Source organism: Schistocerca nitens, chromosome 8 (assembly GCF_023898315.1).
Source record: "Schistocerca nitens isolate TAMUIC-IGC-003100 chromosome 8, iqSchNite1.1, whole genome shotgun sequence".
NCBI classification, from domain to species: Eukaryota; Metazoa; Arthropoda; class Insecta; order Orthoptera; family Acrididae; genus Schistocerca; species Schistocerca nitens.
Genome location: NC_064621.1, coordinates 291,561,975 through 291,577,134, shown reverse-complemented (window position 1 = coordinate 291,577,134; position 15,160 = coordinate 291,561,975).

Here is a 15,160-nt window from a genome sequence, read left to right as displayed (position 1 = left end):
CATGGCCAACGTACTTTGCAGTAATGTATGAAGTCTTCATGGTCTTCATTTCAGTTCCACTGAAAACTACTGCAAATGACTGTGTGCGATGTCAGTACTTTTAGTATTGCTACCACCAATTGCTTCAAGTGCCCCATGCCTGCAAAAGCACAGAGTTCTTCTTGATGTACAGAACAGTGAATTCCGTCTGTCAGTCATATGTTTTGCTCTTTCGTTGTCAGCTAAATCTTTAAATTCTTCCCGCTCGGTACTGTAATGTCGTTTCAAAGCAAATATGCAATATCTGTCGCTTATGCCAACTGGGAATTCTCATTCCTCTCTTTTATCATTCCGATTCTCTTAAAGGGTTGTGACAATAGATAGCTAGAATGCCTCTTTTTGTGCATACAGCCACTGGACCTGTGAACGTCCTCCATGCCAAGAACGAATAGCGAAGAGGTAAACAGCGGTGACACCAAGATTCTGCAGGACTCAGAGTATAGTGCCGGCCAAAAAATGCAACACCTCAATGCTAAATGAGATGTCGGATGTGGTATCGATAGCAACAGTGCCATGGCGTATTAAAGTTCTTAGGCTGGCACTAGGACAGACTCCGACGACAGCGCCCTCTAGTCGGTGCCGTGGAGCTCTACGAGCTCCGCTCCAGATTCTGCCCATTTTCATCGAGAGCAAACGGCCTGGAACATCGCTTAAACTACAGTGTATGTTGACTTGCTATTGAGACCTTGTACTACTCACGACGGGATGTACGCAAAGTTATGTAACCATTTATTAACTTGTTTTTCCTATAGTAAACATCAATCGCAGTACGGAAGTGCTTGTCCCCTCGTGCTCCTATTCGCTTTCTTCATTCGGCCTACCCTTCAGTTTGCAGGAGCAGATCCACGCGCCGCCTTCCAGGCGGGATACAAAATCGGGTGTTCCGGGTACTTCTGAGATGGACCGAGCAAAGCCGATTGACAAGCCGGGTATTGGCGCACACGCGGCCCTCGCAGCCTGTACGCATGAAGTTTATAGCATCCCGTGGCCAGGTCTGATTTACAGTATAAGTAAAGTAAAAACTGAAACTAAAAGAAATGTACCACGCATATATTTGATACGACGACCCTCAGATTACCGTTCTGTGCTCTTTCTGCTGCACCAGCTGCCGCCTGGAAACTACGGTAACACATAAATGGCTCATGTCTGTTCTGACCCACGCTACAAATTCCATTTTTTCTAAATGCTTGGACTTCTGGAGCTCCCACTTCTGCCTCTTTCATTTCTGGCCCAGCCCTGCACAAACCGTAAATTTGGAAAAATCGGTTATGACAAGAAGGCACACAACCTTGTGAGCTGGCTGCAGGCACTAGACTGTGCTGTACTGCCAGCAGGATCGATACTGTCTTGTCTCTCGAGTGTCTGCGGCTTCTTGTGTTTTGTGTCTGTCAGCCGAAGTATTTTCATCCCTGCCAGGACAATGCGTAAGCAGTGTAGTCCATGGTTGTTTGCGCTACCTTTGGCGGTTGGCAGCACTATAGGCGGACGAATACGACCCTCGGATGGAAGTGACTTGGAAGCAGAAAGTGGTCCGAATTTGTGAGCGCCATCTGGCGGCTGCTCCTCCCAAATGAGAGGCACCAGGCGCGTGGTTGTGCCTGTTTGGAGGCGGCCTCTTGTGGTATTTGTTGTGTACCCTTACGTCCAGTATGCAACAGAAAGGATGCAAGGTTACTCTGTCTGTGTCGCAATGTAAAGTCAACCTGGGTTCGGTGTGGGGCGGTAGTGAGGTGAGTGGACTGCTATAGCCGGTGGTTGTGTACGTCTGAGGCTATGGCGGGGACGAAGCCTCTCCGTCGTTTCTAGGTCCCCAGTTCAATACAATACAGCACAATGTGAAGTAAATTTTTTTTATCATTTACTGTGCAATTGCACCGACATTCATACAATGAGGAAATGCATTGGTTTGTTTTCTGTAACATTAGCTGTAGGATACGGCATAAAAGAATTTTACTTCGAGAAAGCCTTTGCATGTCTTTCCAAATATCTACCTCCTTTGTGTTAGCATAAATTATATATATGGAGTGAGCATAGCCTCTGCGCATGTTCTCAACATCAAACCTGACTAGTCACGTGATTTTGCGACGATGCTGCTTGTCTGAATTTTGCGGTGATTGCGAAATTTGAATATTACACGTATTTTCCTTGGTTTATATACTTTTCTACACGTTTGAGTGTTAGTAACAGTTACGATGCTGTGTTATCTTGCTACAGATATAAACGGAAATGTGCGAAAGGATGACCAGTTACGTACATTTCATAGGTATATAAAACAAAAGTAAAATTGTAAATGTCACATTGATATGAGGTACTTCATATGTTGGAAAAATATCAAGACACAGTATTAAAAAGTCTTGTACAGTAGAGCTAATTTCTGTGAATCTTTGGCCATGTGCTTACGAGACAGGTGGTGGATAAATTTGCAAGTGTGTTCGACTAAACTGCCAGCCAATGTATACATATTCGTGCTTTGTTTATATGCAGATAAAAGCTGTACGTGACAGTCTGACTGATTTCCTCCAGTTTCTGGAAGTTCTCAGACCGTATTGTATCTCTGAGTACTTCTGAATGACACAGTTTCCTACATTATGTGATTTTTGTATTCTATTATCCCGAAAGATGAACAAAGAGTGGAAAATCGACATTAATAATGGACAAACAACTGCTGTGATTAGCTTGTTTACTGTAAGAAATTCATAGTTCCAAATCTGTAATTTTTTCATGACTTTTCGGCGCTCTACACAATGTCATTGTGACGTAATTACTTGGAACAGAGATTCGACAATATGAATAAGGGTAGTAGAAAATGTAAAAAAAATATTGTTGTATTTCACATTTTCCTGTAACGAAAAAAAAATGTGAATAAAGTGGAATCTGAGCTATGACACTGCTGGTAAGAAACACAACTCTCTTGGGTTCCTCACATCTTTAAGCTAACTTCGGTTCCTGGTACCAAATTGTTAAGATGTCTAAAAAACGTATAAAGTTTCACGGTATTTCTGAAAGTGATCTAACTGCGAAGCGAAGGCTGCCGAATTCTGTCAAAATCGCGATGTAAGAGGCCTATTAGCGTTATGTAAAGGTACTGGAAAATTCTGGAAAAGGGTGATCGTATAAACATTTTGTCAACCGTCTCACAGAAGCCTGGCGAACAGTAACTACATGCGAGACGTCACCTGTGTTTTCTAAACTCTAGACTAGGCTAGTGTACAAAGCAAAGCGTTGGCTGGATTGAAAAATAAATCATGGTAGTCAACGGCGGAAAGGCGACGTCCTTCAAAAAATTAATTTTGCATGTAGGATTTATTTTTTAAATATTTTTGATTTGGAATAAGAATGCTCCGCTTTCGCGACAACTGTAAGTTCAGTTAGATAGATTAGATGAATTGTGCAAATGTCAGGGTAGCTCGATATCAGCTCTGTTAGTTTTTGTTATCGCTGGTAGCTTCCGTGATTATGCGGTGATTGTTTTGCACAGGTCTGCTAGAGTAAGCAAAACATATCGCAGTTCTCAACAATAGAGGGATCCCTGCTACAGCCCATACCGTTGCTTAGCAACAGTCTATGACGAGATGATCAGTGATCAGCACGAATGTGTCCGTCCCTAGTCAGCGAAATCTCAAGAAAACCGCGAAATCCAATGAGAGCGGGGCGCAACTATTGCAGTCAGAAGGTAAACCAGCAACAAAAATCTGAGTTCTCCCAATCCAAAGTATAAAAATACCTTTTTATGGACGCACAGCGTAAATAGTAACATGCTTATTTGCGTAATTAAACTGCAGATTTTGGTAATCTGATTTTTCAAACAAACATCCGAACTGTTTTCATGGTTTGTTCGAAGCTGTTTCTCTTGCAGAAGCATGCATTATATAAATCTGGTAGTTGCAGGGAAATCGGTCTACCACAGATTATTAATTCTCCTAAAAAGTTTCCTTGCCATGTACGCTTCTGTATGTGCTCGTACAGATGATGTTCGACCATCACCATAGTATCTTGAAACACAGGTTTTCTACACACATATCGGGTCAATTCTAGTGTCTGATTTTACCCGTCTACTTTGATCAGTGACGTTCTCTGTAACTTAATGAGATTTTGATGCGAAGTATGTAAGTGGCCTGTTACTACGTGTTACCTTTGGTTGTCTTAGTAATTGATGTAAAATGTCATGTTTCTTACGAATATGTCGCGATTTCCGAGAGTGTAGTTAAGCAGGAATCCAGACGACAGCTTAAATTGTTCCACTCAGAACGGTTAGCAGTCGTATTTATAATCTAAGTTCTCAAAAATATCTGGCAACTTTTTTTCCGAATATGGTATGATTTCCAAGGGTGAGTTTCGGCATGAACCTAAGAGGATAGGAATGTAGGTCAATTATAGTTCTCCAACCACAGATCGTTATTTGTGGTGACTTTTCAATAAGTGTGTATTCGTTTTAGTTCCAGGATTTATTTTGTTGGTTCTTGTCTCTGAGTTATATAGTTCACGTGTAGTTGTCGATTCCAATGTTTGTCATTTTCCGCGTTTTTGCATTGCCGTAGAGAGCGATACGAAAATATTAAATAATTCACAGTCAGTAAAAATCACGAAAATGACGGAATGCGGAATCCGCAATTAGACTGATGCCATGCATGATTATTCTCAAAGAATGCACAATATAAGTCTGCTTGGTGGTACAGAAAGTAACGCCGAAAACAGAAATCCTTTAACAAATCAATGCACAGACCTACGACAAAATGCGAAAATAGTGAATAGGCAACTAGAAGTTACGTATACACTTCAACTCTACTTATCGATTCGAAGACTTAATATTTATCTCAGTAGTCCAGAAAGTGACAAAGAAACAGAAATCACATCATAAAGAATTTCATACACCTGCTGCAAAAACGCTGAAAACATTTGTTATTCCTCAGAGTTGTGCAGAGATCAAAAGCAAAAGTGAAAGTACTTCAACAAATCAGTGCACGCACCCACTGTGCCCTCTTAGATTTTTTGTATCTGGTAAAACTCTAACCGTCAATTCCACGTTCCTTTGTAATGTCATTTTCATCAGACGTGAGTTTCTAATTTCGTAAAATGGCTCTGAGCACTATGGGACTTAACATCTGAGGTCATCAGTCCCCTATAACTTAGAACTACTTAAACCTAACTAACCTATGGACATCACACACATCCATGCCCGCGTAGCGGTCACGCGGTTCCAGACTGAAGCGCCTAGAACCGCTCGGCCACACCAGCCGGCTCTAATATTGTAACTCTTTAACTACTGTATATGGTATCCTTTGCTCTACTACTGCAAGAAACGCGATAAATAACAGGCCTTGGAATCGGCAGGTAGAACTGACCTATAAAGGTCAACTAAAGCATCCGATTCCAAGATTTCCTAGTTACCGCGTTAGTACAGAAAGCAAAACCAAAAATAGAAATCATTTAACGAAGAACTGCACCCAGTCCTGCAAAAACGGTGAAAAAATGTACCTTGGAATGGATAACTAGAATTGAACTTTGTAGTAGTTACACACTCAAAGATTTATTTTCTCCTGAATTTTCGTTACCTGTGTAGTGAATTTTCTTTTAGGAATTCTGTGTTGCTTTCTCTTTGTTTTTAGTTTATGGCATTCGTAAGGTTCCTTTATATTACTATATATTTTATTTTGCGGTTGTTGTATTAGATTTTAGTTTGTTCTCGTCCCCAAAAACTCCACATTCTCGTGGTAGCCCATTATATTCAGTTTTTATTATTACAAATTACAGCAACTGCGAGAATAATTTACTTCCTGCGTGTATGTTTTGTAGTTTTGTGTTTTCTTTTTCGTTACCTTATTCTTTTCGCGATATAAATCGTGGCTATGTAATCAGTCGCGTAAACAGCGATCGTATTTCATCGTATTTATGCACATTATCTTTATTTTCTGTGATACATTCGTCTGTTTACGAATAAACCTCGTTGTCGTCATATATCGCCTCTGACTTACGTATGAGGTCAGTGGCCGAAGCCGGCAGATGGAATCGGACACTAGAATTTATCCATCATATGGAACAATATATTTTTATCAGAATTCGTAACTTATCGTAGACGGATTTCATGCACTAAGTTCTGTATTTCTCTGAAAACTGATTTGCATTTTAAGTCATAGACGTCTTGATAACATTGCCTATTAATGCGTTTGAAAGTGTTGCGTCTGCTGACAAATACATCTCCTTTTCTGGCTTTTTACTCGTATCTTAATTGATTTGGCTTGTTAATTTTAGGATTTGGTAATGTTAGTGGTTGAGAATAGCCGGATGCCTTTCGTGTCCCCATCCCTTTCCCTCCTGAGAGAGAATTTGTTCACGCTATCTGTCTCCGCTTAGGGTTATGCCATGTGAAAGTATGCGAGCATTCTTTTCCATACTTTTGCGAGTCGTGTAATTGAAGCGGGAGGTCGGTACCAGTCTGGTAGCACCTAGATGGATGTGGGACACCGCCGAGAAACTACATATAGGGTGGCCGGCACACCGGCCCTCGTCTATAATCCGCCGGGCGGATTCGATCCGATGCCAACGCGACTCCCCGTATCCCGGAAGACGGGTGCTAACGCGTGCCGCTATCCGGACTGATACTGTTTCTGCTGGGAAGCAAATCTATCGCTTTTGTGGCCGTGTACTTCGTAAACTCAACTTGCGTCAGCGTTCCCACCTTTTCTTGGCTTCTCGTCTCTCTTGTACTGGACCTGTAGAGTCTGCCAACATTGGCGATCAACCGATGCTGTGTGCAACTGAGGTAACACAACAGGCGTTATTGGGTGATGCTGTTTCATTTCGGTGGTAAATAATTTGTAGCAGTACCACTTGTACCTTACCTGTTACGTCGTAATGTACCCCCTGCTCTAGCAAGTCATGTAATTCCATCCACTACGGTTTCGCCAAGAGCCCGACAAACCAGCGATATACCACTGTAAATCTCAGCGCCGGTACCACATGCTATCGATCGCTCTCATCGACCTCGCCAAACACTAACGATATACCAGCTATTCGACCAGTACTTCGAACGTCGCTGGGGAAAAAAGGAAACAGGTGTCACTTGATTGTTCGACTTTACAAATGTTTCTAATTCTCCGTTGTAATTTGTTGTTATTTTTTTTGTTTTCTTTCCTTTGTGCGCCAGGAACCCCCTTGTTCTGAAGGACCCCTGTTGCTACAGGCTAGTTTCACCCCTACCACCTACACCCACCTGTCGGTAAGGAGTAAAACAGTCACCTCGCAGCATGTGCTCCACTTCCTGTCGCACGTCATAGGGCACACAGTTTAACACATAATAGAGAAATAGTTATTGGACGATCGCATTGTGGGGATCTCGGAAAGAGATCGCCTCGACTGTGAATCGGAGTGGATGTTGAAACACGCCGTAAGTAAGATCACTCCGAGTAACCCTGTAAGGGAATGCAGTCCTATTGCCAGCAACTCGTCTTTCAGGAAGGTTTAAAGAGAAAGGTCTTGCTGTGTTCCTATCGAGAATGACAATTCAAACGGAACGCTTTTATGTTTTACATCCTAATGTGGCTTGAAGTAATTGTTATCAGAATGCACTAATAGTGTTTCTTGATACAAAGATTTAATTCTAACTTTAATATGAATTTACTGGCGGAATTGCGCTCATAAACTGAAAACTTTTCCACCTCTGACTACACACAACGGACAATTTCTGCTCTGTCTGTCGTGCATCTCGTAGTCTCGTCCAGGTACGGTAAAAGATGTAACACTTATGCTTGTTCTTCTAATTGATTAACATTTAAGAAGAACTTCTAATGTATAACTGTCACGCGTAACTTATTATGAGTAACCTATGTTTGTCTAACCTTCTAGATTTATACTTCAAGCTGTGTGACATTTGCGTGTGAGCTTCTCATCACACAACCTTCACGTACAACGATATAATGTCCGTGCGTAATCACTTATCTAATTTCTGTGCAGGCAATGTGCCTGTGCAATACTGTAAAATGATACAGAAGATTCTAATGTTCTGAATCCAACAGAAAATGTAACATAACATCTATAACTGAAACCTTTCAACCTTCAAGACTGAAGTATAAAACATTCCTGTGCAGGTACTGGCAAAAATGTGAATTCACAGACAAATGAAAAAATGTTCACTGTTCTCCAAACACGACTAACTACGTTTTTGTCATGGTCCTGATACTAATTCTTACTAACGCAACGAAGATCCCCTTTGGTCTGCAATAGTACTAATAATGAATCACTCTCCTGTATTTTGACCAGAAATTTAATGACGTTGCTTCTGCAATGCTCCTTGAAAAATCACATGACTGTCCAGTGCGTAAAATGATGATCATCGCAAAAAATAATAATAAATAACAATAACGGAAATGTGGGATTTTAGAGTAAAGAGAATCAAAACCTGTTTCAGTAAAATGTTATAGCTCAGAAAACACCAAGTTAAAATTTTCAGTTACATTCAATTGAAGGCTGTGAGCCTCTTTCAGATATTGTCGGTAACAACCACATAACAGAAAGCCGTACTTTCGCATTAAACAGTTTCACCCACTAGCAATCTCTAAATTAGGTGCAATGAAGAGGGCGAAAAGTGATGAAACGATTTCCCGACAACATGCATGATAATTGTGAAATAACTATCCCGACAGTGTTACGTTAACCATGAACTGAATTTCTACATTACGTCTCGCTACATGGAAAATATTCCCTACGCGTGTTACCCAAATATCCGCGATTGAAGGAAATGCAAATGCATTGGCACGTTTTATCTCATTCACCATACCCCAACACCGAGAAACAGCATCCCGAAAATAAGTTTCCATACTACTACCGCCAACATAACAAGGTGATAAACAACTGACTGCACGGGAAGAAGCAAGATGGCGACGTCTACCCGTAACAGCATTAATTCTGGTTCCCAAAGAGATTATCTGGAGCCTTGTGCTCAGGAACAAAAATTTGGAAATTTGTGATAAGGCTTATAGGACCAAACTGCTGAGGTCACCTGTCCCTAGGCTTACACATTACTTAATCTAACTTAAACTAACTTACGATAAGGATAACACGCACACCCATGCCCCAGGGTGGACTCGAACCTCCGACGGGGAGAGCTGGGCGGACCGTGATGTGGCGACTAAACCGCGCGGCTACCCCGCGCGGCCAGGAACACAACTCCCTGTGGCAAAGATAATAAAAATTACAGCCACTTCTCCTTGTACAGACACCTTACCGCTCACGTTGTGCGTAGCGTTATTTGTCGCAAACCTACAAGTCTGTAGGACCATGACAGGAAAGATACGTTGGCTTAAGTAGAAGAAACCTCCAAGCGATCTTCTATAACTAACTATATTGTAAACCAAATTACGAAAATTAAAGGGCTTCCAAGCACTGACAATAAGCAAGGTGTATAACAGCTATGTAAACAATCTTTCAGTGAGTTTAGAGAAGACCAAAAAGAACATGTTTTTCGTGTCAAAATGTTTCCCTCTAGGAGTCTATGAAGGTTATCACAATACTGATGATCAAAGACGCTCTTCCAAGTACCGAGAGATGAATATTGTTTTAGAGTTGTAGCTGGAAATGTCGTCCCTTTACATTAATGCACAACTGGTATGTGTGTGCTTCAAGCCACGATTGTCTAACACGCTCAAACCAACCAAGTGGTTCTCAGCAAAACGGCAACCGTCTCTTGTGGATTGTCTCTCGCTGTCTAGTGAAGGACCCCTGACATTCATTCCATACGGTCAAAAGCAGCACTTGCTTATTCGAATAGCTAAGGGAGAAGATAGGCTATGATCTTATCTAGGAGACCATCCCAACATTCGACCTAAACGATCTAAGAAAATTTCGCAAAGCCCAGTTTGGAATGGTTGGTCAGGGATTTGGAAGCCAACGTGTTGTAACCTCTCGGAAACTGACGACACAATTCCGTTATAAATACTAATATTTTATTTATGCTCATGTAGGCTTCTACAGCCGGGATCAGTTACATTGAAATCCTTATTGTTGTACTAGTTCTTTATGATATAAAACACTTAAAATACCGGAAGTTTCAAACCGAATATCAGCGTTTAAAGGCTTTGTGGCATTTATTACACTACTGGCCATTAAAATTGCTACACCACGAAGATAACGTGCTATAGACGCGAAACTTAACCGACAGGAAGAAGATGCTGTGATATGCAAATGATTAGCTTTTCAGACCATTCACACATGGTTCGCGCCGGTGGCGACACCTACAACGTGCTGACATGAGGAAAGTTTCCAACCGATTTCTCATACACAAACAGCAGTTGACCGATGTTGCCTGGTGAAACGTTGCTGTGATGCCTCGTGTAAGGAGGAGAAATGCGTACCATCACGATTCCGACTTTGATAAAAGTCGGATTGTGGCCTATCGCGATTGCGGTTTATCGTATCCCGACATTGCTGCTCCGAGTTGGTCGAGATCCAATGACTGTTAGCAGAATATGGAATCGGTGGGTTCAGGAGGCTAATACGGAACGCTGTGCTGGATCCCAACAGCCTCCTATCTCTAGCAGTCGAGATAACAGGTATCTTATCCGCATGGCTGTAATGGATCGTGCAGCCACGTCTCGATCCCTGAGTCAACAGATGGGGACGTTCGCAAGACAACAGCCATCTGCACGAAGAGTTCGACGACGTTTGCAGCAGCATGGACTATCAGCTCGGAGACCATGGCTGTGGTTACCCTTGACGCTGCATCACAGACAGGTGCGCCTGCGATGGTGTACTCATCGACGAACCTGGGTGCACGAATGGCAAAACGTCATTTTTTCGGATGAATCAAGGTTCTGTTTACAGCATCATGATGGTCGCATCAGTGTTTGGCGACATCGCGGTGAACGCACACTGGAAGCGTGTATTTGTCATCGCCATACTGGCGTATCACGCGGCGTGATGGTATGGGGTGCCATTGGTTACACGTCTCGGTCACCTCTTGTTCGCATTGACGGCACTTTGTACAGTGGACGTTACATTTCAGATGTGTTACGACCCGTGGCTCTACCCTTCATTCGATCCCTACGAAACCCTACATTTCAGCAGGATAATGCACGACCGCATGTTGCAGGTCTTGTACGGGCCTTTCTGTTACTCTTGATGAACTGTGGTATCGTATTCAAGCTGCATGGGCAGCTGTACCAGTACACGCCATCCAAGCTGTTTTGACTAAATGCCCAGGCGTATCAAGGCCGTTATTACGGAGGTGGTTGTTCTGGGTACTGATTTCTCACGATCTATGCACCCAAATTGCGTGAAAATGTAATCACATGTCAGTTCTAGTATAATATATCTGTCCAATGAATACCCGTTTATGATCTGCATTTCTTCTTGGTGCAGAAATTTTAATGGCCAGTAGTGCATATTCAACTTACAATTATAAATAATACATCAAATGAAAGAGCGACTCAATCAGTTTTGTTTGTATAATTGTGCGTATGTGCATTCACTCTTTCCTGTCACTACCGTTAGAAAACGATAGTAGCAAAGATGGCAATTAGTGAAGACAAGGTTTTTTTGTGTTTACAGTTTTCAGGGACTGAATCTGTTGTTACAGTGCAACGTGCGTTCACTATTAATTTCCACCGTAATCGCCAGATTGATAATAACGTGAGTTTGAAGTCAACGGCTGTCTTTACGAAGAAATCAGTTCGGAAAGGTAGTCGTGAATTAGTAGTTCCAGTAACGTCTGTGTTGAGTGTTTTAAGAAGACACTTACAACTGCGTCCTTATCGTTTGCAACTGTTACAAGTTCTAAGGCCTACAGACGACGATTTACGTGCCAACTTTGCAAACGAAATGTCGATGCAAGACGATGAATATTTTCTGTATACTGTCGTCTTCAGAGATGAAGCGACATTTCACCAAAGTGGAAATATGAACGCAGATATTGTGCGCATCTGGGGGTCAGAAAATCCTCACGAACTGGTACAGCTCCTACGAGTCTCCCCTAAATTAAATGGTTTTGTGTCATATCCTGGCAGAAAACTTATGGAGTTTTCTATTACGTTGAAGTAACTGTAGCTGGTGTTTCTTATCTTGAGGCTAAACGTGAACCTAAGAATTTTATTTAGCAGCAAGATGAAGCGCCGCCTCAGTGACACGACTCTGTACGTGATTGGTTAAACGACGTTGTATCCAACCGCTGGATTGGCCGCAAGGGGCCCGATGACATAGCTTGATTCGCGCATGGCCTCCAAGTTCACCCGATCTTTACTTTCGAGGATTCATGGAAGATCATGTGAATATGCCTCCGCTACCACATGATCTACACGACTTAAGAAACAGGTTTTAAGTAGTACTTGCAACAATTACTTCAGGTAACTGATCAATGCTTGGGAATAACTCGGCTATCGACTCGCTGTGTGCTCACACTGTACACTTGTTAAGAAATACGGTTTGAGTTGCTCTGTCACTTGATGTGTAATTCATTAACTGTAATTTGAATGTAATAAATACTGCAAAGTCTTAAAACCCCGATATTCATTTCTAAATACCCAGTGCTAACTTCGAATTCTGAAATCGACTGATAGTCTTCCACATATCCCCTCCCACTTTCCTGCAACACACTGACATTTTAGGTAGAACGAAAAGACTACTGAGGTAGATTGTATCACGACAGCGATAGATACGTAATAGATTGAAACAACCTCTCCCAGCAAATAGTGTTTACTCTCTGAACAAGGACGCCTCACTAAGTCCGAATCATAATGTTAAGTTAGTGTTTAAAGTATTTCATATGATGAGGTGCTTGAATAACCAGAAGGATTTTAATAGCCGCGCGGGATTAACCGAGCGGTCTATGGCGCTGCAGTCATGGACTGTGCGGCTGGTCCCGGCGGAGGTTCGAGTCCTCCCTCGGGCATGGGTGTGTGTGTGTGTCCTTAGGATAATTTAGGTTAAGTAGTGTGTAAGCTTAGGGACTGATGACCTTAGCAGTTAAATCCCATAAGATTTCGCACACATTTGAACTTTTTTTTTTATTTTAATAAAATATTTCATTTACTTCCTACTCCTTGTCTACGAATACAAATTACATGAAGACACAACACAAACATCGAGTATTGCCGTTTTCAGTTCTGCGTTTAGACTGAATGACAACACTAAGAACAAAAGTTGGAATGAAGACTTGTAATTATGTTTCAAGAATTCTCAGTAAGGTATAAGGAGAATAAAAGCATTGTCATTTCACGATGTTTCCTAATCGTCATCTTCAGGAGAAGACAGCATGGCTGAATATGAAGTCCAAGAAATTTATCGAAACGTCGTTTCGACAAGGATCTAATACTCGTTTTATAATACGATAAGATTTTATAAACGTTGAAAAGGAGGAAATAGTGTCGTGAAATTAAGTCCCAGTATTATAGTGAAATTTCGAGTATTAGTAGCGTACCTGTTTATAAATAAATAGGCCTACTACCGGTAATGGTTCAAATGGCTCTGAGCACTATGGGACTTAACTTCTGAGGTCATCAGTCCCCTAGAACTTAGAACTACTTAAACCTAACTAACCTAAGGACGTCACACACATCCATGCCCGAGGCAGGATTCGAACCTGCGACCGTTGCGGTGGCACGGTTCCAGACTGTAGCGCCTAGAACCGCTCGGCCACCCCGACCGGCAACTACCGGTAATGTTTCGTACTTGAGTTAATCGATCCTGCGACAGTCGATGTCTCATGTTCCAAGGTTGAATGCGATTACGTTCCTTCAGCTGTAGTGGTTCGCTCATAGAGCAGTAGCCCTCGACCAGTAACTTATGTAATCTCATCCACATACCTATATTTTTTGTCGTATTGGTTACAGCACATGGCATTGATAGAACATTCGATGAACTGATTTCATTCCTCCAGCCTAAATATGGTTTCGCTTTCGCTGCACACTATCTTCACTGCAGATGTTTCATAAGACACTGCCATTATATGTCCCTCACACGATTTCTTTTGTTGCATTACGTAAAGCAATTACGAACAGGCTATGACTACAGTAGTAGTGTGATTGGCTATCTCTTCCCTCTTCACGTGCAGATGTTGTATTTACCAGCGAATTACCAGGCCTAATACGATACTCATATTTCACATCTATGTTGCCGACAGTTGTTGATGAATGGTGCAAGCTTTGCTATGTGGGCATGATTGGTCTCCAAGGTCACTGATGAAGTGGCCGGGAGGCGACCGGCCTGTTCGGACCCACTGAAATGACAGTGATTGGAATAATTTCTGTAGCCGGAAATTGGGCGGCAATCGCGCAGGATAGTGGTGCGTACGGACTGTCTACGTGATGGTGAGCCAATGTCGTTGCTCATACCTAGGTTCATACTCATTTTCATCTTATTAGGAACTGTAGGGTCAGTATGATGACAATAGTGGTTCTTCGATGGATGTAGGCCTATACTCTACGTCTGTAAACATCCTTAGTGTTCTTTAAAAGAAAAATGCTTCATGTTAGCTAGTGTTTCTTTCCATCCATTGTTCACAGCACAAAACAGCAGTTAAGAATCAATTATGACGGCATATTGCGCCAAACGAAAGTAGGAAATACTAGATATGTTACGGAAGAAAAGAAATAATTGGAAAAACCTTAGTGTGAGATGCAATCAAATGACAACCGAACACCTGTCACAACCGGGATCATGGAATGGTTTCTTTCAAAAGCAACTACCACATTCGTTAAGACAATTAACCTACTGGGAGACAATACGATCAATTCCTGTTTGCCGGCCGAAGTGGCCGTGCGGTTAAAGGCGCTGCAGTCTGGAACCGCAAGACCGCTACGGTCGCAGGTTCGAATCCTGCCTCGGGCATGGATGTTTGTGATGTCCTTAGGTTAGTTAGGTTTAACTAGTTCTAAGTTCTAGGGGACTAATGACCTCAGCAGTTGAGTCCCATAGTGCTCAGAGCCATTTGAACCAATTCCTGTTTCGTAGACCGCGGTCAGTTGCTAACGGATCCACAACCACACCCACTCTTGCACTCCCTCACCCGACTGTAACCGAAGTCCACGCATGACATCAGGTCGCCAAAGATGTGAAAATCACAGGGTGGAAGAGCTGGGCTGTACGGAGGTTGCTGCAGTGTTTGCCAACCAGATCGCTGAAGCGTAGCCTTCGT